Here is a 26,607-nt window from a genome sequence, read left to right as displayed (position 1 = left end):
ATTGGGGTGCAAATTAGGCACAACAATATAGAATCATGTTTTTCTCTAAGAAATTTGAACGCTGCCATCTTTACTCAACTCCCTTTTTCCCACACGGTTTTGCCTCTGTTAATAAGAAATGCGAGTTTCTCTTGTAAACAATGTTCTTTATTCTTTTGTGTGATCCAATTTTCTTTGTCATGTAAATAAAAGATAGTTTGTTAGAATCCAACCACTTGCATTATTTATTTGTGTGTCTTTACTATTTTCCTTCTGGATTGTTCAATCTTTATCCAGATCAATGAACTGAAAAAGGATAGTTTAAAGCAAAAAAAGAAAAATGTTTAGAGTATTACTTCCAACATGATAAATGCTTGACACAATATGAGGCTATTTCAAATTAATTTGGATGGAAATGAGCACCTCCTGCTGGCTGAATCAGTTACCACCGAATTGTATTCCGAACCAAACAAATATAATTTAAAGCGATATTCTCTACACGGGTTTATTGTAAGATAATACAGTGTGTGAACCTGGAAGACAGAAGCCTTCCAGCAAGTTTGTTGAAAGAAGTCCTGCAGCTGAGAAAGAGCGCCCTCAGGCCACATTCAAATTTTCCTTGGCACTTCGTAGTTCTTCTCAGGCGTGAATATTTGGGGGTCAAAAAAAGCATAGACAATTAGAGCCAATTGGGTCAGGGTGGGTGGCAGCTCTGTCTGCAGATTTGATGGTGCTATACATAATGTCTAGTGTTTTATCTTCCCAGGTTGCACACTCATTATTCGTGGTCCTGTTCATTAAAAAGCTAAAATGCCCCAAAAATATGCACTTGCCAAAAAAGGGACGGATAGACTGTTCAGTGCCAGATTCAATAACTATTTTCCATCATAACCAGCCATTTTACTCAAAGTTGTAAAGTACAATGACTTCATGTGCTATACTTTGTTGTCTGACCGGGCGTTTTTTAAAGCCCATCAATGCTTTATTTATGGGAACTTAGGGGCCGGTCACACAGACATTTGCGGCTGAATCACGGCTAAAATTTTGCGTTTTTTTTTTGCCCGTGGTTGCCCGGGATGGAAAATGCGCAAAATTTGAAAACCCGCCGTTCGTCTGTGGTATGGCCGGAAAAAAGACGCCGGCGACTGTTCCGCTTCCTCATCGCGTCATTTCTGCGTCATTTTCTCGTGTGGACCACGGGTATAAAAGCTCCCGAGCCGGTGTTGTGCCCAAATCCGACTCCTACGCAACAACCCCCCGCCCCCCCGACCCTCGCGTGAACGCGCATTCTGCTACGATCGCTTTTGGCCTTTTCATCCGCGTTAACAAACGCATTTTGTAGAATACGATCGCACTTTATTGTTTAAATAAACGCGTTATATAGACTAGGATCTCCCAATTATTATAATTAGCTCGCTTTATTGTTTTAATAAGCGTTTAATATAGAATACGATCGCTTCTGATGAAAGCGCAGCAGAATGCGCGTTCACGCGAGGGGGGAAGGATTTACCGTTCGATTACGTTCACAACAAAAATAAAGACGGAATGGATTATGTTGTATTACATTCCCAACGATTGCAAGACGAAGTGAATTTGGTTACATGTTCGCCATTACATTTCCTATAAGTGAGATAAAACGAGGTATAAATAGTTGGAGAAGCGAGGAAATGCAAATCTCGGCAGGAATGTATTTATCGGGCTGTAGAATTCATAAACGCTCTAGACACAGTCCCGTGAATATGGGGTTTTGGGGTTTTTAAGGGTTATTGATCTATCTTCGTTATTCATTATCCATTATCCGTTATCGGTCAGTTCATAATACGCTACAAAGCCTAGGAGCCGGGACACTTACTTTCAGCCAAAAGGCCAAGCTAAGGTCCTGGCCCTAAAGCCTTACTGCGATCATTGCGAATGCACCGTTCCCGGAGGTACTGCAATACCGGGCCGATGCGTGGAGTGGACAGAGCAAGCTCATATTCCATCTCCGAAATGCAAAAATCAAAGATAGTGACTTCATAGTAAGTACACAAAAGGCCAAGCTAAGGACTTAGCATCAAGGCCAAAGGCCAAGCTTTTTTTTTTTTTTTTGGTTTGAACAAATTTATTGACACTAAAAACAGAAAACAATCATGACAATCTCAACAGCAACTAAGCACATTCACAATATTATATTCCAATATTACGTTTTGAACAGGAAACACAAAGTGAGGTTTGAACAAACCTTCTGGAAAATCAAACATATTCATAATTTCATTATATAACATCTTTGTTAGTGTCAATAGATCCGTCCAGGCCAAAGTCGATTGTCCTCGGTCTGAACAAATCCACCGACACCAACAGCAAAGGCCAAGCTAAGATTTCAAGCTATGGCATCATATTTATTTTATTATCTTGAAAAGAAATGTCAAGAAATAAATATGGGTTAAGACGAGATCACTACGCTGACGGGGAGGGGTTTATTGAGGGTAATTGTTTTATCTATTTTTCTAAATATTCATTATCGATCAGTTCATTTCACGTTACAAAGCCTAGGAGCCGGGACTCTTACTCTCGGCCAAAAGGGGTTTTTAAGGGTTATTGTTCTATCTTCGTTATTCATTATCCATTATCCGTTATCGGTCAGTTCATAATACGCTACAAAGCCTAGGAGCCGGGACACTTACTCTTAGCCAAAAGGCCAAGCTAAGGTCCTAGCCCTTAAGCCTTGCTGCGATCATTGCGAATGCACCGTTCCCGGAGGTACTGCAGAGCAAGCTCCTATTCCATCTGGGGCCAAGCTAAGGACCTAGTATCTAAGCGGGGGGGTTTTTAAGGGTTATTGTTCTATCTTCGTCATTCATTATCCATTATCCGTTATCGGTCAGTTCATAATACGCTACAAAGCCTAGGAGCCGGGACACTTACTCTCAGCCAAAAGGCCAAGCTAGCATGCCAAGCTAAGGACCTAGCATCAAAGCCTTGCTACGACCATTGATAATGCACCGAAAGATTTATTCGAAATGAAGAGAAACTACGCTGACGGTGATCCATGTTCACCCCCTTGACGTCACGAGCACAATGGTGTGATCGGCAAATCGCGCTGTATATACGCGGCGAAAGGCGTTTGACTGTCACACGCGTAACACGCTAATTTCACGTAATAACACCGCGATACAGGCGCAGAACATGCTATTACCATGCTCCGCCCACGATTACCCGCTGAAATTTCCCGTCCTACCCATGTGTAACTACGCCCTGGCCGCGGCCAGAGCACGTCGTTCCGCGTCATTTCCGCGTCATTACCTCGTGTTGACCACGTGTGCGGCACGCGGTTTAACACGTGCTCAAACTTTTGAGCAGCTCAAAAGTTTTGAACCCGGCCAACCACGTGAAAATTTCCGACCGCGAGTAAAGCACTGCTCTATCTCGTCTATATGGCGGTCTCAAAACGTCCAACAGCGCCCAACGACATCTGCTTCACGGCCAGAAGTTTACGGCCGCGGTCCAGCCTCGTTAAACTCGTGAAAGGCTGTGTCCACGCGCTCTCAAGAATTGAACAGCGCAAAATTTTCTCGCGCTGCCACCCGCGCGCGAATTTCCGACCTCGTGTTATGCACTGCCGTAACTCGTCTGAATGGCGATCTCAATGCGTCCTATAGCGTCCGCCTCAAAGTCAGAAATTTCTGGCCGTGATTCAGCCGCAAATGTCTGTGTGACCGGCCCCTTAGTAAAAGCATTTAAAGTCAGCAGTTAGTAATATACCAGTCAGTTATTTATAATTTTATATCTACATATTTTTTTTAGGTCAGTGCAAATTAACTGTCTTATTTTATCTGTTTTGTTTGTTTGCAAATTCTTTCGTTGTTGCTGTTTGGGTCTCTATGCCAAGGGTTACATATTCTCGGTTTCAGCCCCAAATTTTCATTTTGATGCAACCATTATTAAAATCCCTCCTGACTCTAGCCCCACCCCTTATATTCTTCTATTTGAGTTGGAGCCCCAAGCCAAGTAGCGAATAATCCTAAATTTAATGAAAGACTTTCCTATGTACTTTACCCTTGACAGGTAAAAAAAACATCCTCTCCGTGCTATTATCAGGATTTTTTTTTCTTGGCCAGTATCACTTTTCTAAACGTGTCATAGAGCTCAGCCTTCTTACTGTACACTAGCAAACTATTAGCAATACCATTGTTCGGCTGTTTGCAAGCTAAATACGTGTGTTTCCCATTATATTGCTCCATTTTTTGAGGGGGGTGCCTTACAAACATTAGAAGCTGAGAATGAATCAGTGGTTTTTAAACAGAGTTAACAGCACATCATGAATTTTTTATATTAATTCGTCTGTAATGGCAACTGTAAGATGTAATTAGTATTAAACTTTAATTAGTCTAAATTGTGTAAGACAGGGACAGGAAGTTCTGCAGCACAATTTTGTACATTAGCTACCGGTAGCTACATTTGTGGTCACTCAATAGAAGCTGCTGGCTTACAGGAAAGACAGAATGCATCAATGTCTCCTTTGTAACGGTCAGTGGTTATAATAAATTCCCAACATAGCTGTTGGAAAGGTGTGTCTTATATCCACTGTTAATATTGGAATTTGCAGTACACCCTCAATAAATTACTAGCAGTGTTTTTCCATGCACACCTGTGTGGCTTTATGTGGAAACATTGTTCCTATTTAATTCAACATTCCTGCTGTGGGAACAAAAGCTACTGTTAAATTAATGATAATATTGAGTTCCCCTGTTTCTAAATATTCTATCACGCACTTCCGACCTTCTTGTCTAGTGCGCTCAGGATTATTCCAGGCAAGTGATCAAGCAGATCCCCCCTGCAAGGGGAACAACTGCACTTGATTTGCTCTTGCAATATTTTTAAGAGGTACTTTACAGTCAAGCCATTTTAGGGTTTCTTTTCTGGCTTTGTTTGGATTTGTCCTTTTGTATCTTCTGCTTCATGATTAGTTTGGCTAACTCTTTGTAAATTTTACATATGTGGTCTTTTCATGGATTGCTGAGACAATGGTGGAATGTTGTCGATGAGCATTGGTATGATGGTATGAAAATGGAATTTAGCAGACTGCAGTCACGGATGCAGAGTCAAAAGGTAAAAAAGTACATTGTTTCCAATAGCAGTGTCCTCGTTTGCCCGCGTCCCTGCGTCCTAGACGCATCATTTTTCATAGTGTCAAGTCAACGTGCGTCCCCGGGACGCAACTTTTTCGACACAAAATTGTCATTTTTACACGATTACATTTTTTTTTAAACACAGATTCATCGCACTCCAAACTTTTCATCAGACAGATCCGCCATTGTTGTTTTGGTCTCGCAGTTCGAGTTTTCGTCTGCACGCCGATCCCGGCAAACAAGATCTCGTTGTTTTGAGATTACGTCATTGTTGTGGTGGTTGTTGTCGAGGGAAGGTGAAGGCTAAGTATGCCTTCGAATAAAGTTAGTATTAGGTGAAAATCAACACAAAATCGGTAATTTCTTCAGTGTCAGTAGTAAGTCGAAACTTAATGCAGAAAGTGATAACAACAGCAATAATTCCGGCACGAAAAAACGGCAGAGAAATTCTTTGGAAGGTCGCAAAGGCAAGGAAAACACATGTGTTAAAGCCAACAATTCAACGAAAGAAAACAAACAAAAGAATACTCCTAGCAAGGACTGTTCTGCCAAAATGAACTCAATTATATTCCTGGTTACACTATGAGGAGGATGATAATGGATTGGACCTTGAGAAGGCATTACAACTGTGGCGGGACAGCGAACCACAAAGAATATATGAATTGGAAAATCTGAAGTGATTTGTATTACCAATTAACTGTGATGATTAAAACTGCACGAATATATGGACTAATATTTCAGCAATATTATTTTGTATAGTGTAAATATTTTTGTGAAGTGAAAAATCTGAAGTGATAACTGCTTTGTATTCTCAAATAACTGTGATGATTAAAACTAAATGAAAATAAAGATGAATATAATTATTTCAGCAATATTATTTTGAATATCGTGCAATATTGTTGTGAACTGATAAATCTTGAAGTGATAACTGATTTATATCACCAATAAACTGTGATGATTAAAACTGAATGAATATATAGAATTATATTATATATTTGTCGCTGATTTGCAATGTCAACCTCGATAACACAAAATTTTGGGGACCCATAGATCTCTGTTGGGACCAATGTTCCCTCTAATTTTCCACGGGTCTGAGCGTTCACACAAAGTCGGTGAGCCACGCTTGAAACAACAGTGAGCCACCATAATCCCAAGTGTGGCAAGATAATTAATTATCAAACATGTTCAAAACTTGACATCAAGTTTCCGGCAATGCAAAATTATTTTTCTCTTTTGAATGAATTGACTCATGTACTATTGCAAAGCTTGTACGGCCTACAAACGTCGTTTGTTCTTACAATTCTTTCACAAGATATCCATTTCTTTTTATTTCCTGATGTATTTTGTCGCATAATATTAACATTTTTGGGGGCTTATTTAGTCGGTTGTAAGATACAGAACTGTACTTAATCACATTTTTTAGTGGAAATACAATGATGTCAACAAGATTCACTTGATATACAGTAATTGGAAATTATTTGAATGGAGCACAAACTTTTTATTCTTTTTTTCAGTGTGTTTTTTCTCCTTTTTTTAATTCCTTTGAAAAAAATCTCATTGTGTTTATTTTTTCCGAGCTGTTACTTTTTTCTTTTTTTTGTCTATTTCCTTTTTTCCTACATTTCTTTCTTTTCTTTTTTTCTGGCTTTTTTCAAAATGTTTCCTTCTTTTTTGTCTTCCTTTTGTTCCTTTTTTTCTCAGCTCTTCACTACTTTTTCATTTTGGTATTTTTTTTCTTTTTTGTTCTATTCACCCCTTCCTTTAAGTCAATTTGTGCATAATTTTACTTAATATTTGGTCATGTTGGTTCCTTTTTAGTGAGCCGAGCCGAAGAAGCCGGTTCTCGACATACTCTACTAACTTTACTCAACTTCGTTCGACTTCAAAATACCGCATTTAGGACACAACGTCAGGGGAACCCGTGTATTTCTACCTTCATGCACTGTATCTTTGACTTAAGTCGCTTCTTAATAAGTAATTTTGAGCCCTCATTTTTGTGCGCTGGCTAGATTTTCTTGTGCGCTAAGAATGTTCGAGCAGTGCGCAATTGCGCACGCGCGCAGCTTGGAGTGAACACTGGTTGGGACCCATAGATTTTTGAGCATGCGAGTCCCCGGGACGAATCACTTTTCACAGGTAAAATGAACACTGCAATAGTATTGTAAATTTAAACAATATTGCTACCTAAAACGTAAAATGGGAAACATTATATGGTTTCTCTCATATCACGTCTGTCAGGACCAGAACGGAAACAGGACCCAATAGTGTAACATTTACCGCAAGTTTTATTGAAGGAAAAAGGAAGGGCTGCGCCCACGATCCCGTACTGCTTTAGGCGGGAAGCAAGTCGTTCTCGTACTCGGATTGTGATCCGAATACGGAAGTGGATCTTCTGCAGCGAGCGATGGCGGTGTCGGGGACGGAAAAACTGATCGGTAGCCGGGACTGGAAGAGCAAGACGTGGTCGGGGACAAAAGGGGTCGTAAGCCGGGACGGGAGAGCAGACGTATTTAGGATCAAAAGGGTCGTAGCCAGGGACAAACAGGAGCAAAAACGGGACAGGCGTCGAAAAAGGCTTGCCTAGTATACACGGAGATTCGCAGACGGACTGACAAAAGAAGAGAGACAGGACTGGGTTTAAATAGCAGGGAAGCCAATCTGTCAACGAGCGGCAGCTGGCGCCACACGAGCGGGCACAGGTGAATCACATTAGTAATCATGACAACATCATTTTTCTGATATACGGTATTGTTTTTCTCATTTTACTAGAAACAAAAGGTAATGATGAATAAATAAACATCTTATGGTTTTTCCTCCAATCACTGTTGTGGAGCTACTGGGCGTCACCCTTCATCCTGTCCTTGAATTTTTAAAAGGTGTTTCATTTTGCAATTAAAGAAAAACAACTAGTTCAGCTCACTATAAAAATAATGCAAACATACTAAACAAACATACTGAAAAGAAAAAAAAAAGTTGTGTAATTAATTACCTGGTAATAACCAAGCCTTAAAACCCGAGTGCCATGTAAAAAAGAAATGTGAATCCAGATTAAATAGATTTGGATTTCAGATCCTATTTACCCAATCTGCAGATTGAAATATCCAATTCTGATGTTTTGAAGCTGAAAATGGATCCGAATAATCTTGATCTTCTCTGAATACATTCCACCCCATTAGTCAAATGGAGAGTGTTTCTAGTGTATGTGGGCCACAAGGCTTTAATAATTTACGTAAATATATCAGAGGCTAAGGAATTCAATATCCATTCAGAATGTGTTACTGTGCATGAAGTTGATATTTCCTTAAATTATTTTCAACATTTTTGTCATCGTGGTGAGGGTCATGTCAATATAAAACCCCTCGAAATGGAAACAAAGCTCAGTGGCAAACTGTCTATACCCAGCAAGTAGAATAAAACTGGTAAAGGAGTTTGTTTATTTCATTTTTGGGAGGAAGATTGGATGGTTGGATGGATGGATGGACAGACAACTGACCATAAGGAGTCGACAGAGGACACCTTCAACTGGTTGCTAGCTAATGACAGTGTACACGCAGACAACCATTCACACATGCACATACCGATATACTCATAGGGGTGATTTGGACTCTTGGATAATTATTTTGTGATGTAAGTGTAAACCAGAGTGTCCAGAAAAAATACCACCCAAGCACAGGGAGAACAAGCAGACTCTACACATGTGGGCTAGTACCGGGAATTGAGCTCAGGATCCGTAAACGTTGAGGTTTACAGGCTATCTTCATTATAAAAACAAAAGTATTTGGTTTTCAATCATTAAAACTCTTACTTATGATCTTTTAATAAATACTGTACAATATTATTTCCAGGAAAAACAAATGATATTTGAAGTTAAAATCAAAATAGGGGATCACAATTCACAATCTAATCCTACCACCGTGTGTTTTATTTCCCAACTTGTCCTCACGAGGGGTTGCTGCAGCTCATCCCTGTTGACATCAGGCCATGGGAAGAATCTCGCAGAACTGGTTACCATACAGTTGTAAGCAGTGTTGGCGTGTTACTGACAAAATAAATTAGTTACTACTTGATTTATTTAAAAAGGTAATTCAGTTAAACCCCAGATTACTAACACCAAACACAGTGCGTTTCTCTAAAGGTAACTATGCATCCACAGTACTAAAATAAGTAAAAGAAAACGTGTACATCAACCTGTGAAGCAGTGTAGCATTTACGTTTATTTGCTTGTGCAATCTTGAGAACTTGAAAACTAACTTTTAGCTGAGATACTCAATATCCATTTGCTATTGGTGACACACAATCAAATATGTGCATATTAACTGCCCCCCTGATTTGAATGTTTTATTTTATAGTTGTATATTTGGCTTAAATGTGAATATTTTACGGTAGGGAAGACATCTACATGTGAAGAAATTCAGCGTTCTTGTACTCTGTGCTTGAGACCGCACCATCATAACTATATTCAGTTCAATTTTGTAGGTAGATATAAAACTCCCTACAAAGTTGGCACTAGTTGATCAAGGGAGGTTTTGGGCAACTTAATGGAGCAGGAGTACTTAAAAATCAGAGGACACTATAATTCATGATCTGAATTCATAAAACAATGTGGAACTGCACCAAGTTAGTAACAACATTAAAGTAACAAAATTGTATTCAAAACGCGTGAAAGTACTCTTAACCGAGAAAAGTAGTTGCGTACCAGGAACGTGTTCCTTTTTAATGCGTTTAATGCTACAATTGGTCGTAGGGGACACAGACACAGAAAATCCATACACACGCTCATTCATACCTCGTGAAAATTTAGTAATGTGGGAATATTTGTTTTTTTTATATCAGGATCATATGCAAATTTGTAAATAAACAGGTTTAAATGTGGATTAAAGCCAATTTAATTCACAAAGAAAATCCTGTTGGAAGGACCATCTTGATTGTAGTCTTGTGCCACAATGTTCTTTATTAGTATACTTGACTGTCATACCTTTGTATAGTCAAATATATATGTGGTCCATCTAGATGTGTTCCTCTTTAATCAGCTTTTAGAGCTGATATTTTATGAACTTTGAGTTTGAAACAAGTCAAGTCAAGTCATTTTTATTTGTATAGCCCTTAATCACAAAGAGTCTCAAAGGGCTTCACAGGTTATTACACAGACTATTTTTTTCTCTTGGGATCACCAGAAGACCGGCGCTCCCAGAACGCAGGCTTCGGACCGGAACATAGGGAGAAATCAGATCTGAAAGATATGAGGGAGCAAGACCACGTATGATTTTGTATAATACTAAGAGAACCTTGAAATCACATCTTAGACTAACAGGGAGCCAATGCAGGTTAGCCAAAATCGGCGTGATGTGATCAGACTTTTTTGTCCTAGTTAAAAGCCTCGCTGCGGCAGTAATGTGATTGATGTTGTCAAGCTGTTTGGATTTATTTTAAAATGTTAATTCCCCTTATAGAGATCAAAAAGATCAAAGCCAGCAGAGAAGCTAATGTTGTGACTCATTTCATCTGCAGGTAAATTGTATCCGTTTTTATACTTATTATTGTTCTTATTTCTATTTTCTCATATATATAAAAAAGGATGATGTTGGTTAAAATTCAGACTAAAAGAAAAATATGTTGAATTCATTGTAAATGTTAAAAAAAAAACTATACGATTGTACCATGTACAAGCATTTGTTGTTGCTTGTTCAGACGCTCCTCCCCTACTACCATTCGATTTACGATAAACGGTAGGTACAAAAAAAAAATTCGGGATGTCGAAACATATCCGGACGTTGCTGTAAGTTAGATTTAGTATTGTCTGCACCTTTTTCGAGTACAGGATAGTACTGTACTGCTTCTTTACGCCGCTACCGCCGTGTGGTGGTGCTCTGAGAGGTCACCCAGCATCCACCCCAAAGAAAAAAATATGCTTCCTCTTCCTGGTTCCTGTGTAAACATTCCATACTGTATCTCCAGCGCGCTAATAACTTTGACATTTTTATTGTTTAACATCTCGTGCATCCATTCGATATGGTTGGTGTAAAGTGTAAAGAAGAGGCGAGCAGTTACTTTTGAAACGAAAGTGGATTAAGAAACCTTGATGCAGTTGAGAAAATGGTTGGATCGCTTTTTGTCGGCCACTTTTTACCACAGAGGAGGACCTCTAAAAGCTTATTGTCATAATTACTGATGTGAAACACCTCTGCCCGCTCCTTTGGCGCCAAATGCTTCGGACTCTGATTGGCTCCCTGTCCCTATTTAAACCCACTCCTTTTTGTCACCTGTTGTCAGTCCGTCTGCGAACCTCAGTTTACTCTAGGCAAGCTTTTTTGACCCTCACTCACTCCTGTTTTTGCTCCCGTCTGTTACCCGGCTAAGACCCGTTTTTTGATCTTGACCACGTCTACTCTCCTCTCCTGGCTTTCGACTTGTTGCTGATCCCGACCACGTTTTTTGGTCTCCTTTCCCGGCTACTGACCCGTCTTTTCCGTTCCCGACACCGTCATCGATCGCCACGTAAGTGCCACTTCCGCGTTCAGAGCGACCTGCTTCCCCCGACCAGCAATCACTGGATCGTGGGTGCAATCCTTTCCTTTCTTCTCAATAAAACTGAGAGAAACGTAACGCAAGTGGGTCCTGTCTCTGTTCTGGTGTTGAAACTTAACTTTATTTATCTTTATAGAGCATATTATTTTATGAAATGTTTATTTTTTGTAAAAAACTATAAAAGTCACTTATCCAAGCCTTAAACATTCTTATATAAACCTTAAACATACATTTCATACAAAATAGAACACAGAAGCAACTTACAAAATTAAACTTACGAACGATCGTTCGTAGGTAGGACAGCGTCTGTCTTTGATATTATTCTCTTCCAGTGACATTTAAAGCTGTTTGAATTCAGCAAAACAATGCTAACAGGGGACACCAAACGTAATGCAGGAGTGGTAGGATCCTCTCAAATCCTTCATAAATTAGAGATAAAGTGGTATTATTGGACCGCACGGGAGGCGCAATAGATGACGAGAATGTAAACTTCACACGATAGCACGCGTTCAATTTTTAAAGGCCGCAAGTAAAGCAACATCTTGGCTGTCTTATCATAGCATATGCTATCGGGCGTCAGATGTCATCGGGCCATTGTAATTATGCATTTTTACACAGTTTACTTGACGTTGGCCGGCACCTGACAGACAGTGTAGAGCATCAGTCAGATGAGCTGCTTTCTGACGGGAGATTCCTTTTCTCCTTTTTGATTACTGCGCCTACTTCAGAGCCGGCCACCTCACAAAACTGAAATAACAGTCGTGGACGCACGACGGGTGGGGAAAAAAAGATTCTGATAGACAGACGCGTGCAGCTTGACATTTAGAAGGTAGCCCCATTGCGAGGACAGAGGACGAATTGAAACCTTTAAAAATTGTGGCTGAAGAGGATGAAGGTGGAAAGTGTATTTTCGTATGTGTGTTTTATTGGAAGTCAAAAAAGCTATCTGTTATTACTGCAAATGTCCTCTCACTCACTGTGTTCTCCGCCATTTGATTAGACTTGACAGTGTGGAAAAAATGAAAATGCACCATCATTGCTCCATCTGAGCATTTGAAAAATCTCCATTTTGATTTATTCTCATAACATGATGTTGGGAAATTTGTGAACGTGTGCCTCATAGTGTGCTTTTGTCAGCAAGGGAGAGTTTATCTTTGCTGGTAACATGATCTGATTTTTCTATATCCATCTCGTGCCTTATTTCGACATGCTCCTAATCTGGAATTCATCTCAAGCCTTCGCTTTGACTTCAGTTGTCAGATACACTCTAACTCTCCCCTTTAATTGTTTACTCCAACGTGTGTGCCGTCCCAAGTTTTTTTTTCCCCTGCTTCAAAACTAATTTGTCTCACAGTTTATCGAGCAATGTGTCACTCGGCTTGCGCTGCGGAACAACAATAGCACTACAGGGATTTATGTTTTTACCGGTGACAGGGAGAAAATAACTCAACAACGCGCAGTCACATATTTTGTTCCTGCATCTGCATACATTTGACTTTCTGCTGGCAGAGCCCCAGTCACCCGCTGGCTTGTGGAGGAAGCTGAGCCTATTACGGGTCACCTTGGTTGCGATTCTCATTAAAAGGTGACAGGGGTGTTGCTCAGAAACGCAGACCACAGTTGTCCGAAAATCGAAACCCGCTGTCTCTTATTAAATGTCTTTCAAAAGGAAAATAATTAACCGCAGGGTCACACAGGCCTCGACTTTGTGTGGAGTCACGCAGAACACTTGGATGTCACAGCCACATTTACTCTACTGAGTTTACGGTATTTTCCAGATAATTCACAGTTGGCCAATAACTAATTAATAGACATAACAAAACGCCTAAAAAGAAGACTCACCCATAAATTTTTAAAAGCGAATACATTTTCTACATACATAAACTGCATTGTAAAATAAACCACAGGTGTCCACGTTGTAACATAAGACATATTTTCTTCACATATAGACATTAAAGGGACATTGTGCATTGTTTAGCACCTCTTAGTGAAAAGAAAAAAACTTCATCCATAAAAAAGAACAATATTGTTTGAAAAGCCAAAATACATGAACTATCACATAAATGGGTTTTTTATTAAAATACTCCTAGTTCGATACATTTCTATTTATTTTACATAATATAAGTCTCCCTTTAAGGGAGCTGATATGATTATCTGCCATCTTGCTGCTTTGGGTGCTTCATAAAAAAGTAAAAGGCTGGACAGAAAAATAAGGTAAACAAGGATCGGTTTGGTCTCTTTAAATCTCTGTGGCCTGTATTCTCCTTTGTGCTTTGTGGCGCTCGTTTTCGGTTATACTTCACCAGATGTTTCAAAATCACGGCGTGCAGGCCAAATATGTCCAACCACAAGGGAAAAATTAAGAAACAAGGACCCGCAGTTTTAAATATATCAACCTGATGTCGCCAAAGCAAGGCGCCACTTACAAAGTATCCACTGTAGCTTTATTTGCTGACAACCATTAGTCAGGGCTTCCTGTGCGGAGTTTGTATGTTCTCTCCGTGCTTGCTTGGGTTTCCTCCGGGCACTCCGGTTTCCTCCCACATTCCAAAGACATGCATTTCAGGTGGATTGGCCGGTCCAAATTGTCCCTAGGTGTGAATGAGTGAGTGAGATGTCTGTCTCTATGTGCCTTGCGACTGGCTGGCAACCAGTTAAAGGTGTCCCCTGCCCACTGCCCGATGATTGCTGGGATGGGCTCCAGCAGCCCCGCGAACCTACTGAGGATAAGTGGTGCAGCTAATGAGATGAGATGAGATTAACCATTAATCAACCAGAGCTCATAATTCGTCAAGATCTTTTCATTTCCCCTTTCTCAATTTTGTTTCCTCTTGGAGGATTGGATTATACTTTACTGCCAGTCTTTCTATGCCCGCGACGGACAGCTTCAAAAGAAAAGTGCAGACCAGTGTACACTGGGATCACTCCAAATATATGATAAAGGCTCAAACTACCAAAGGTTCAGCTTGTATTCAGAATATTATTTGGATTTTTTTTTATGTTGTCATAATTCATGCTTGATTATTTTATTTCATGTTTGGATGGAATTGCCTATTAATCAATCAATTTGGCGCCCAGATAACTTTATTTTGTAAACAGCAGGAATTTTCGAAACAGGCATAACATGACTCGCCCCTGGTGGTCGACAACGTCACTGAGTATTTAAATGTACATACCAGCGTCTGCTCGCCCCCTTTTTTTTACGAAACTGGGTGCCAAAGCAGGCCATGCTCTGTAGCTCTCTTTCTCTCCTATCTCTCTCTCTCTCTCTTTATCTCTCTCTCTCTCTCTCTCTCTCTCTCTCTCTCTCTCTCTCTCTCTCTCTCTCTCTCTCTCTCTCTCTCTCTCTCTCTCATTGTCTGTCTCTCTCTCTCTCTTTTCCTCTCTCTTTCTCTCTCTTTCTACCCCCCCTCTCTCTCTTTCTCTCTCTCTCTTTGTCTATCTCTGTCTCTGTCTTTGTATCCGTCTGTCCCTGTCTCTCTCTGTCTCTTACTGTCTCTCTCTGTCTCCCTGCTGTGATCACCACGTGATGAGACTAACAGAAAGAGCGAAAGAGTTTTTAAACACACCTGACTCCATGTGGTGTTTTTCCAACTAAAGCAGGTTTTGGCTACACGCACGTGGAGCATTGGCGCACATTTAAAAAGATTGGAGAGGAAAATCTTTTTTTTTTTAAATACGGTTTCTATAGAGGGACAAACACGTTTTACCATTTTCCAGTGCTGTAAAAATGTATGGAATAGACATTACATTTTATCCAGGAGCTCGTATGAGTTAAGAACGAAAGCTGGCCAGGCCAGTAATTTTAAGTGGTATACTTCTATTGATATGGGACACAGCCTTCGCGTTATTACTATTTCACAACATTTTTCAAATCAACAAATATCACACAGTGGAAAAAAAATGTGCTGAAGAATTAGCTGGATTTGGCAGTTTTGTTGAATTTTGTCTTACAATATATAATAATAATATAATAATAATAATAATAATTTCCTTGTATTGTCATTCTGTGTAACAATGTACACAGAACGAAATGTCGATTGCACCTGACCCGTTGTAGCGAGCCGATGCAGCCGCAGCCAACAGAGGGCGCCGCCGACCACTTTTTAAGTCTTAGGAATGACTCGGCCGGGGCGCGAACCACCGACCTCCCAGTCTCAAAGCGGGCGCCTTACCATCTAGGCTACTGAGCTGGTATGGTGTGGCTCTCTCAAAAAAATATCTAAACGATTTTGTTTTTATTCAGATTCAGATTCAGATCAGATTCAGATCTACTTTATTGTCATTCTAGTACACGTGTATACAGAACGAAATGTCGATACATCTGACCCACACAGTTTCCTTGAATGTACAGATATAAGTAAAAGTTGTATTGTATTATGGCTACGTATAGTATTTTACCATAGTGCCGATAGTGCAAGAGGAGTCGAAAAGGTTCCTAAACCCCTGATACACAGTATGGTCACAGTATGGTTCCAGAAAGATATTTTTTTCTTTTACATCAAGGGAAGTCAGTCTGGCAATATGGTGCAGGCCTTTTTTTGAACAAACATTAAAACAATGTAAGCCACCAAGGTGGTTGTCAATGCCAAATTGAGTGTCCTACATGTGATCCCCAAGCGAAAAGACATCCTTTGTGCCAGTTTTCTCTCGGACAAAGCAGGTGACTTCAGGCTCCTGTGGTACTCGCCCAGGACTATAGCGCTAATGAAACTCAACAAGATTGAATTATGAAAAAATAGAGCCAAAAACATTTTTATTTATGAGAGTTTGTTCTTGTTTTTCATTACTTTATGATACGGCTTTGAGTGCATCCATATGTATATCCATAAAAAGCACAACAAGCCACCATTCTCTTTTCAATTTTTTTGCTTTGTCCACGTGTACTAGAAGATTCTGATTCTTTGACCCAACTAGCTTAGGCACGCGGCTCAAAGTGGCAAAAAGAAAGACGGGCGGACAGACAGACAGACAGACAGACAGACAGACAGACAGACAGACAAACAGACAGACAGACAGACAGACAGACAGACAGACAGACAGACAGACAGACCGACAGACCGACAGACCGACAGACCGACAGACAGACAGACCGACAGACAGACAGACAGACAGACAGACAGACAGACAGACAGATTGATACAACAAATCAGCCATGGTCCCCGAAGGTATAAGGAGAAATATATTTGAGGAGATCAGACGATTCTATGTCTTTTGGACTGAATTATTTGCATAATTGTTCTGCTCTTTCCCACATTTCACGATTCGTTTAATAGGATGCGCGTGAGTTCGTCTTCTCACAATGTTTTTTTGTTGTATTGATTTTTTTGCCATGTATAAATAGATAGTCGTTTTTTTAGATACATACCACAAATGCATTCTGTTTGAGTCCACAGTTTTCCTTTGGATTAATCAATTTTATCACAAAGTCAATGAACTGTAAAATTGATCAAATAAAAGTAAAGATTCAATATATGTATTGAGGGTTTGCTCCTTTAGAATAATGATCTTGACATAAAGAATAATTTAAAGAAATAAAGAATAAAAACAGATTATTTTAAGCCAATTCTTGTGGTAGACCCCTAGCACCCACTGGTTGCTAATTTGGTTACCACAAAGTTACATTCGAAATTCAAAAAATTGAAATTAAACCAATTCCCTCTACACGGTTTTTAAAGCAATACAAAAAACACAACATTGATAAAATAGCTCCTGGGTGTTGTTGCAGAAGTTTAAAGAATTTTTTGGGTTTGTTTTGTTTTTAATGAAAACTAACAGCAAAGTTCCCACATTCAGGTAAACATTTTCATCAAAAAAAAACACAACGACTTTTAAATCTATGAATCAATTATTTAAATCAGTGCTTGTGTGCTATTTTTTTCACTTTCCAGTCTCCATGTGTTTACGAGTACAGAAGTTGCTCTATTCACAAACGAGATTCCGGACGACCTTTTGTAGGTTAATTTCATTCGTAAGTTGCTTCTGTGCTATATTTTGTATATTAAAGGTTTATATAAGTATGTTTTTGGCTTGTTTACGTAACCTGCGTTATTTTGTACTAAAAAATAAACATTCTATAAAATAATATGCTCTAAAAGATAAATAAAGTGAAATGTAACTTACTTGTGGAAGATGGGCTTCAAGAGTAAGGCTACTTTCTCCCTTGTGGTAGAAAGTGGGCAAAAAAAGCGATTTTTCTCAACCCCATCAATCTTTCTTATTCCACTTTCACCCTAACCATATTGAATGGATGCACGAGATATTAAACAATAAAAACATCAAAGTTCGTATTCACCGTTTTTCGGAAGTCGAATGGTCATAAGTAGGGGAGCGTCTGTAAAAGTGGAAATTATTTCAAGGTGTTTTGCTTTTTTTCACGAATGCACAGTTGATAAACACTACAAGAGATTACATTTCTGTCAAAGGAAAAAAATGTGGGGGAAAAAAAACATAATATTTGTTTTGCAATCAAAGCTTGCATCCCTGAATCATACTTTTATCATAATTGTGAGCCTCCCAACAGGCACCCAGCCCTCCAGCTAAGACATGCTTTTTGTGCTAGTTGCCCCCCCAAAAAAAACGTTTATCCACCTTGTGGGCCCCAAGCAGAATGAGTTTGACACCCCTGCACTACACAATACAGGACGTACAATGATCAAATTTTACGCAGTGTCCTTTTAGGGATTTATTATTATACCTTAACTTTATTTTCTAACAGTGCCTGTATCAATACTGATAACAAAATGAAATCAGCCCGATCTGTTCATGTATTTTAAAAACGCTCTGGAAAAAAAACAACACATTTTTAAAAAACAATCGTGGCCAAGGGCAAAATGAGCTTTGGAGAAAATTGTGTTAAAATTAAGAAATTTCATTCAATCTGAGTTATAGAACCTTGTAAATTAGGGTACCTGTATGTCCCATTTTTAATAGAACAGTGGCCAGCCATTTACATTGCACAAAAGCGAATTACAATTATAAAACAATAAAACATTAGCCTCAGGATTTTGTCCATATCTGCGAAAATCATTGTGATACAAAAGAGAACTTTCAATTATTTCCCCAAATTCAAAATATTGTTTAAAATGTAAAAATGAAAAAGAAAAAGTTATTTTTTTTAATGTGAGGACTTGAAAATAATAACTGGTATCTTTAGACCTATTTTACATGAAGTATATCAGCTTTTATTGAAAATTGATATTTTCAATGCAAACTACAAGTTCAAAGTAATGTCAGAAACTTTAAGCAAAGGATCAAAGTTCAGCCTGATGTCAAGAAACCCCGAGACCAAGGTGCAAGCTGAACACTGAAGTTGTGGTTTCCTGTTGAACTATACAATGCCTCAAAAAACTAACTGAGATTTTGAGAATTACACAAAAATGTGCGAACGATGGCGAACAGAAAACGGTTTTGCGGTTTCATGTGGCCCTACACAACGCCTGAAAAAAGTTTTTAAAAAATCTTGCTTCAAAAAGTCATAGAGAGACTATTGCTAAGATTGTCCGATTAAAGACTTGTTTTGCGGTGGTTCCAGAATATATCCTGCATGCCAATAAAAACTTCTTGAGAAGTAGTTTATCTCCAGCCTCTTAATTTGCTAAAATTCTCCTCACGAAATGCAATGAATACACGAAGGACAAGATCAGAATCCACAATCCTTCTTCATATTTCAAAGCTTGGGTATTTGAGATAAACTATTTCTTATGCATTAAAATGATATCGTTCTACTGTTAAAAAAGCTTGAAAATACAGTAGTGAGGGGCAACCAATCAGCTTTACCCAAAGGCAGGACTGAGAAGCAGGTTTCCACATTCCTTCTCTGAGGCCATACATGCAATGAACAGTCAGTGCTGCACACTCGCTCATTTAATTCATACTTGGATTATTAAGTTATACTGTTCACGATATTTGAGCCACCCATACAGGTAAAACATATTCATTTGGCGTGTTTCTCTTGCAGGGGAAGTGTTTGCTTTTCAAACAGTAGCTATGAGTCTCTCCAGAGATACCCGCAGAGTCTGGCCTCATTATTCTAGACACCAACTCATTGCATTGTGGTATTTCCATTGCAGTAGACTGGCCAATTTGCCTCACTCTTTGCTGTGTTTTGTACTATTTGAAGGGCCATCTACATGTCCCTATAGAAGCCATTGCAATTCGGGAGCATGTTCCATCACTGCTTTTCTGAACGATTGGTTGTTACCTGAGCCCTGATAAACTCTGGTGTCCTTCTCAATCAAGTAGTAAAATGGTGGTTCTGAGATCATTTGAAGATGGTGAAGTTAAAAGTGTTGAGAAAAATTGTTCAAACCTCACATCGTTCAAACCATGACGATATTACCGTAAATTCCGGACTATAAGCCGCTAATGTTTCCCAAACGTTCAACCCTGGGGCTTATTCAGCGATGCGGCCAATTTATGTAATTCTCCTAACGGCCGCCAGCGGCGCTCGAGTACAAAAGGTAAGATTTAGACCGCTGGAATGTATGCGCCGAGGAAGACTGCAACTTTTTAGCTTGTACACAAATTAAATTAGAGTAAAGTTACCCTCATCATGCAAATTGCAAATAGAAAGGCACATGAAGCAGCTTTCAAGCTAAAAGCAATCGAGCAATCCGATAACCAAGGAAAAAGAGCTATTGCACGTAAACTTTACTTTGCGACCATATTGCTAGCGTGTTTTAGAATAAGGGAGCGTTGGATGACGTCTACATGACACAGTTTCTTTCCTATCCTGAGGAAGACGACTTTGATGGCGTCAGTTAAAAGGCGGAAGATGCCGACGGTTTACCGTGATTTTTACAAGTACGGTACATTATTTTGACAGATCCGTTTACTGTTTTGCGAGCGTGTTGCTAGTAGCGTGTTGCTACCTGTCACAGTCACGGTTTGGGATGAAAGTTATATTATTATTATTAAAGCTTTGAAAACTCTCTCAGTGTACCGTCTTTTTTTGTAAATATGTGTAATCATGTATAATATGTATTTGTAACTGTATATTTTTGTAATGTATTTATTTTTTAAACTTGTTCTGATATGTTTTGCACGAGCAAATGAGAAAAAGGGGCGGGGCAAACGCGGACTGACGGGAAGTGGAGTAAAGGTGAGACGTGTTTGTGGATGCGGCCGACAATAGTCGATATATTTTTTTCCCACCCTTACCTTTGGAAATATAAACTTTTTTTCCTTGGATTACTTTCAACAGGACCCGGACTCTGCAGGTCTGCATCAAACCTTAAGTACCGGTATCATTTTCCGTTTATTTTGCAGGTTGTGTTTTTTGGTCTGAGTACTTTATATTTAGTCACAATCGCGGGACTTGAAGTCGGGTTTGGGTTACTTTTGTGATTGTGTTACATGTTTTAATGTGGGCGCATGTGGCTTATATACGGGTGCGGCTTTTGTAAGTACAAAAGCGGTTATCCTCTTAGAATGTGGTGGGTGCGGCTTATAATCAGGTGCGCTCTATAGTCCGGATTTTACGGTAATCTGATTGCCATGTTTAGATTGTTAGAAGATAATAAAGGAGAGCCGACGATAAATACCTGATTACTCCAATATTTAGTCATCTGAATGATTAGAATGGACTTCAGAAGGCTTATAACACATATGGATGCAAAAAACTTTTTTTTTTTTAATATTTACCATGTAAATTCATCAGTTAAGTGTACTTTAGTGTACCCTGGGTGTGTACCTTGAGATATGAGTTCAGTTAGTTCTGTGGCCATACTTGTAACTAGGGTTGCCAAAATTTTGAAAAAAAAAAAAAAATAATAAACACCTCTTGAACACCTTCTCCGAGAGAGAAATATGGACCTATTCAAGCCTACAATCTTTTTATTAATTAAATTATTTTATTTCGGGGTGTAGTGTAGGGGTGAGCTTTACTGTGATTTTTAGATTTTTAGCATTGATCCGATCCATGTAGATTCATCATAGTATCGATCGATACTGATCCAATACTGATAAAATTTGCTTGGAGATGTCGTGATCATGAAATAAGTAAGGTCGCGGCACTTGAGTTAGTTGATATGAACACAGCACAAAGATTTTAGGCCCTAAAATATTTAAATTCTTATTAAGTAACAGAAAAATAGATATATTTTTATTACAACTGTATCAGACAAAAAAACAAGACTCAAATAAAAAAAGAAGTCATGCAATAAAAATACAAATATGTCCAACATGTCAACTATACCTTCCATTTAACAATGTTTTGAAAGTAAAGTCTCATCTCATCTCATTAGCCGTACCGCTTATCCTCATTAGGGTCGCGGGGGGGGGGCTGGAGCCCATCCCAGCCATCTTCGGGCAGTGGGCAGGGGACACCCTGAACTGGTTGCCAGCCAATCGCAGGGCACACGGGGACAGACAACTCATTCGCTCATTCACACCTAGGGACAATTTGGACCGGCCACTTCACCTGAAATGCATGTTTTTGGAATGTGGGAGGAAACCGGAGTGCCCGGAGGAAACCCACGCAAGCACGGGGAGAACATACAAACTCCGCACAGAAAGTCTGGAGCTGGATTTGAACCCACGACAGGTTCCCATGACATGAACTGTGCCGCACAAGCGCTAACCACTGCGCCGCCGTGCTGCGAAAGTAAAGTCAATTACTGCAAATAGTGTGAACAATAAAATCTAAAAAAACTTTAACAGTATCCAAAAATAAAACAGTTATACAACAACAATTGTGACAGAGCAAAACTCAAGGGAGTCCAATGGAAAATCAGCAATGTAACAAACAAGCCCTTTTGGCTCTGTTGCCATAGTGACAGCAGATCCACAGGTTTTTGTTCAGGAACAGTAACATGTTTACATTTTTGGTTTCAGCTTATTCCTCTCTGTGGGGTTACCTTGTTTCACGTGTTCATGTTAATTCTCCGCAGTAGCAGACAACTTTACCACACAAATTATACCTAGCATTGTACTTTTCTGCTGTTGATAAAAACGAATTCCACACTCCACTCCGCTTCCTGTTTGCCTCTGTTAAATTTTGCTTCTGATAAGGGTGCACACATGGACTTAGCCTTCTTTTCTGCCTGGCAGGCAAGATGCTGCAGCAGGCCAGGTAGGGAGAAGTGCTACGAGTGTGCCTGTCAGTCACACAAACAGGCATAACTTAGCAAGTGGCTGGGGGCACTGGGTAAGAGATAAATGGACTAAGCTACCTATAGAAGCAGCACTTTGAGGAAATTGGTGAAGGGGTAAAGATTCAAGTTCTTGCTTAATTTCTATAATATCGATATATGTATCCGCCCACCCCAGGTGTAAGCTGAACAACATTTTTGGACACCTTCCATTGTCTGAATGTATATTTCTCTTTTTTTTTACGTTACATTTGAATAAATCAGGTTTTGTACACCTTTTTCATGGCCAAGCACCCTTTTAAGGAAATAGCTAATTTTCCAATATCTCCAGTATAGTTAAAATAAAAAAAAATCTGGTTTGATGCATTTTGCAGATCCAAAAATATATCTGCAATTTACATAGGCAATTTTTAATCGAGGCATTTACTAAGACGTGATTTTTAGATCTTGGGTAAATCCTGAACATATTTGTGGATTTTATACGTGTATAGATATGTTTGAGACAAATCTCTCCCCATATAGGTATTTGGTAAATTGTAGGTATTATGTTGCTTACTGTTTTAGTTGCAGGAAGTTAGCTCACACCTTGTAGAATGGATTACGGACTACCTGACAGGCAGACCCCAGTATGTGAAACAGGGGGGCTGTAAATCGGACACTGTGGTTAGCAGCACAGGATCTCCGCAGGGGACCGTGCTCCCTCCGTTCCTATTCACCCTGTATACGTCGGACTTTCAGTACAACTCTGAGTCTTGCCATGTGCAGAAGTTAGCTAATGATACTGCTATCGTGGGATGGATCAGAAGTAGGCAGGAGGAGGAGTACAGGAAATTGATTCAGGACTTTCTCCAATGGAGCGATGCAAACCACCTGCACCTGAACACCACCAAGACCAGGGAGATGGTGGTGGACTTCAGGAGAACTAGAACTCACCCGGTTCCTATAACTATCAATGTGTAGAATGTGTAGAGTTGGTCCAGACCTACAAATACCTGGGTGTGCAGCTGGACAATAAAATAACTGCCAACACTGAAGCTCTATGTAGGAAAGGTCAAAGACGACTTTACTCCCTCAGAAGGCTGGCGTCTTTCAACAGTTGCAAAAAGCTCCTGAAAATATTCTATGAGACTGTTGTGGCAAGCACCCTCTTCTATGCGGCAGCGTGTTGGGGAGGCAGCGTCATGAAGAAGGATGCCTCTTGTCTCAATAAACTGGCGAGGAAAGCGAGTTCTGTTGTGGGCACAGAGCTGGACAGTCTGACAACAGTAGCTGAGAGACGGGCACTGGAAAAGCTGCGGTCAATCATGGACAATTAATCACATCAACTACACAGCATCATATCCAGACAGAAGAGCAGCTTCAGCGACAGACTGCTGTCACAGTCTTGTACCACGGACAGACTGAGGAGAACTTTTCTTCCTCATGTCATGAGGCTCTTTAACTCCACCCGGCAGAGTAAAGGCCCACATTAAACCACACCCCCCACATTGCATATTACCGTATTTTTATTGCAGTGTGTATACTGTGTAGCACTATCTAGATACTCTGTATAACACGCTACATTGGGTACTAACACGTCACATTTGGTATTTGTGTATTGTATTCTTTTTGCTTTATTATTGTTTTCTTCTCCAGCGCAGGGATGCTGTTGGAAGTATGAATTTCCCTGCGGGGATGAATAAAGTATCCATCTATCTATCTATCCATCTATACAATGTACCACTGAGAAACGCTACTTCCTTTTTTTGCAGAGCCCATAGAAAAATATAATAATTTATACCTTATCCATGCATTAATACACATCTTCATTTTATGCGTAGTCTATCAAGTCTGACTGCAGAGAAACGTTTAAACAATTTTATGCATTAACAAGCACTTAATGCAAACTCCAAGCACTTTTCAAACCTTGAAAATACATTATTAAAATTCAACCGTTTTCAAGTACAAACACCTGTATGAATCCTGATCAATGCAGATTGAGAACCTTTTTAAGTGGCTTTGTTTACCGAGATAATGCTATTTTATTAATTATAGGTTAGCTTGCGATGCTAATTCACCAATTCTTTGTGTACCTCATCTGTCATTACTTTACACAATCTTTACAAATGTTTACATAAAAAAAATCAGTCGGCATCGCTTCCATTATACTTTTCACAGGGATATCATTTGGTTTAAAGGTCTCTGTGGTTGATTAAGTTGGATGCGGCTACATTCAAATCTTTCTATGAGAAAAATTAGAGACCGATAAATAGAATTGTATATAACGTTGAGTATTTTTTTCCAACCCTCTTCATCCAAAAGCATTTCAAAATGTAAAAATGGGCTTATTAAATAAATCTGACATATTTTCATGTACTGAGCCAATTGCGACTATAAAACCAAAAAGATTTGAAAACATGCCGTTGCGTTTTGTGCCTCTGGCATTATTAAAACATATTTTACACAAACTGTCAGGACGCAGTTCCGTCTTGATGTGCAGCCATAACAAAACTGCCGCTTTGAGATGGAGTCAAACATAACAAAGGACAAGAAATATGTCTGACATGACTCAAAATGTCACAATAATGTTGGGACCATTTCAAGTCTTTTTGCCCTTTTATTGTTTCAGTTCCTGGTAGATAATTTATGTAACGCGAAGAGACCCAAAGCGATTTGAAAATCATAAGAAGGCATCGACTTGGAAGCCATGTCACTATCACACGAGGTAATGAATTCTTTGATGTGAAAATGTGAAAATTATATTTTTCTGATGTCAGAAAAATCTGCTCGCTGCTCTGAAATAATGCAGATGCATTTGCGCAGGGAATGAAATTGAATTACCTCACCGTTTAAGCATCAAAGTTGCTATTTGACCTCAGTTAAAGGAGATGAGAGGCATCCTGCTATAAAAAGCCTTGTCATGGTTAATATTAAGCTATGATACATTTGGCATGAAGAATAAAAGTAAAAAAAAAATCACATTAAATTTTGACGAAGTATCGATATGGGAAAACAAAATATATTAAAAAAAATCACTATATTAATTTAGTATGCCAGATGAACCGTAGCTCTCAGACCCCCTGTATTGAGAAAAAACATTGGAACAGGATTTTTCCCTTGGGAGGTGAGGTCTGCTGGCAAGCCCCTGGTAGTCGGGCTTACACTAACAGGTCCGGCCGGGCTCAGCCCAAAGGGATGAAGTGGATCCCCCTTCCTATAAACTCACCACCTGTAGGAGGGGCTAAAAGGGTCAGGTGCATAGAGAGCAGGGTGGCAGCCCAAGGAGGGGGTCCCTGGCTACAGAGGCTGGCTTTTAGGACATGGAATGTCACCTCTCTGGCGTGGAAGGAGCCCAAACTAGTGTGTGTGGTTGAGAGGTTCCATTTGGGGGTACTGGAGAGGAGGGTCCATCAGGATCTCAAATCTCAGATTCAGGATGAGTATTGTGGTTTTCATCTGGGCTGTGGAACACTGGACCAGCTCTATACACACTGCAGGACCCTTTAGGGTTCATGGTAGTTTGCCCATCCGGTCTACACGTGTTTTGTGCACTTCGAGAAGGCATTCGACCATGTTCCTCGGGGGAAACCCTGTTTGGGGGTTTTCGGGCTTCGGGAGTATGGGATACCAGACAGTCTTATCCGGGTTGTTTGGTCTCAGAGTCTGGTCCACCTCTCCGGAAATAGGTTGGATTCGTTTCCAGTGGGAGTTGGACTCCGCCCAAGCTGCCTGTTGTCACTGATTCTGTTCATAACATTAATGGACAGAATTTCTAGCCACAGAAATAGGGTCAGAAGCTCGGTCATCTTGGAGGGACTCAATATAGAGCAGCTGCTCCTCTGCATTGAGAGCTTGGATGGATGAATGGATAAATGGATGACTGGACAGACGGATGGAAGGACAGAGGCATGGATGGATGAATG

At 39.8% G+C, this 26,607-nt stretch overlaps 1 protein-coding gene and 1 pseudogene across 2 annotated transcripts in view; one reads left to right on the top strand and one right to left on the bottom strand.

The window, feature by feature from the left end:
• LOC148369247 (chemokine-like protein TAFA-1) overlaps positions 1–26,607 on the top strand; it is a 74,635-nt gene that overhangs the window by 31,596 nt on the left and 16,432 nt on the right. The gene's annotated exons all lie outside the window — the stretch shown is intronic.
• LOC148369248 (U2 spliceosomal RNA) lies at positions 1,886–2,054 on the bottom strand (annotated as a pseudogene).

This window comes from Urocampus carinirostris, chromosome 3, assembly GCF_059441175.1.
Source record: "Urocampus carinirostris isolate Australia breed hairy pipefish chromosome 3, RoL_Ucar_1.0, whole genome shotgun sequence".
NCBI lineage: Eukaryota > Metazoa > Chordata > Actinopteri > Syngnathiformes > Syngnathidae > Urocampus > Urocampus carinirostris.
Note: the sequence above shows the minus strand (reverse complement) of the source record. Positions and strands in the feature narration are given on the sequence as shown.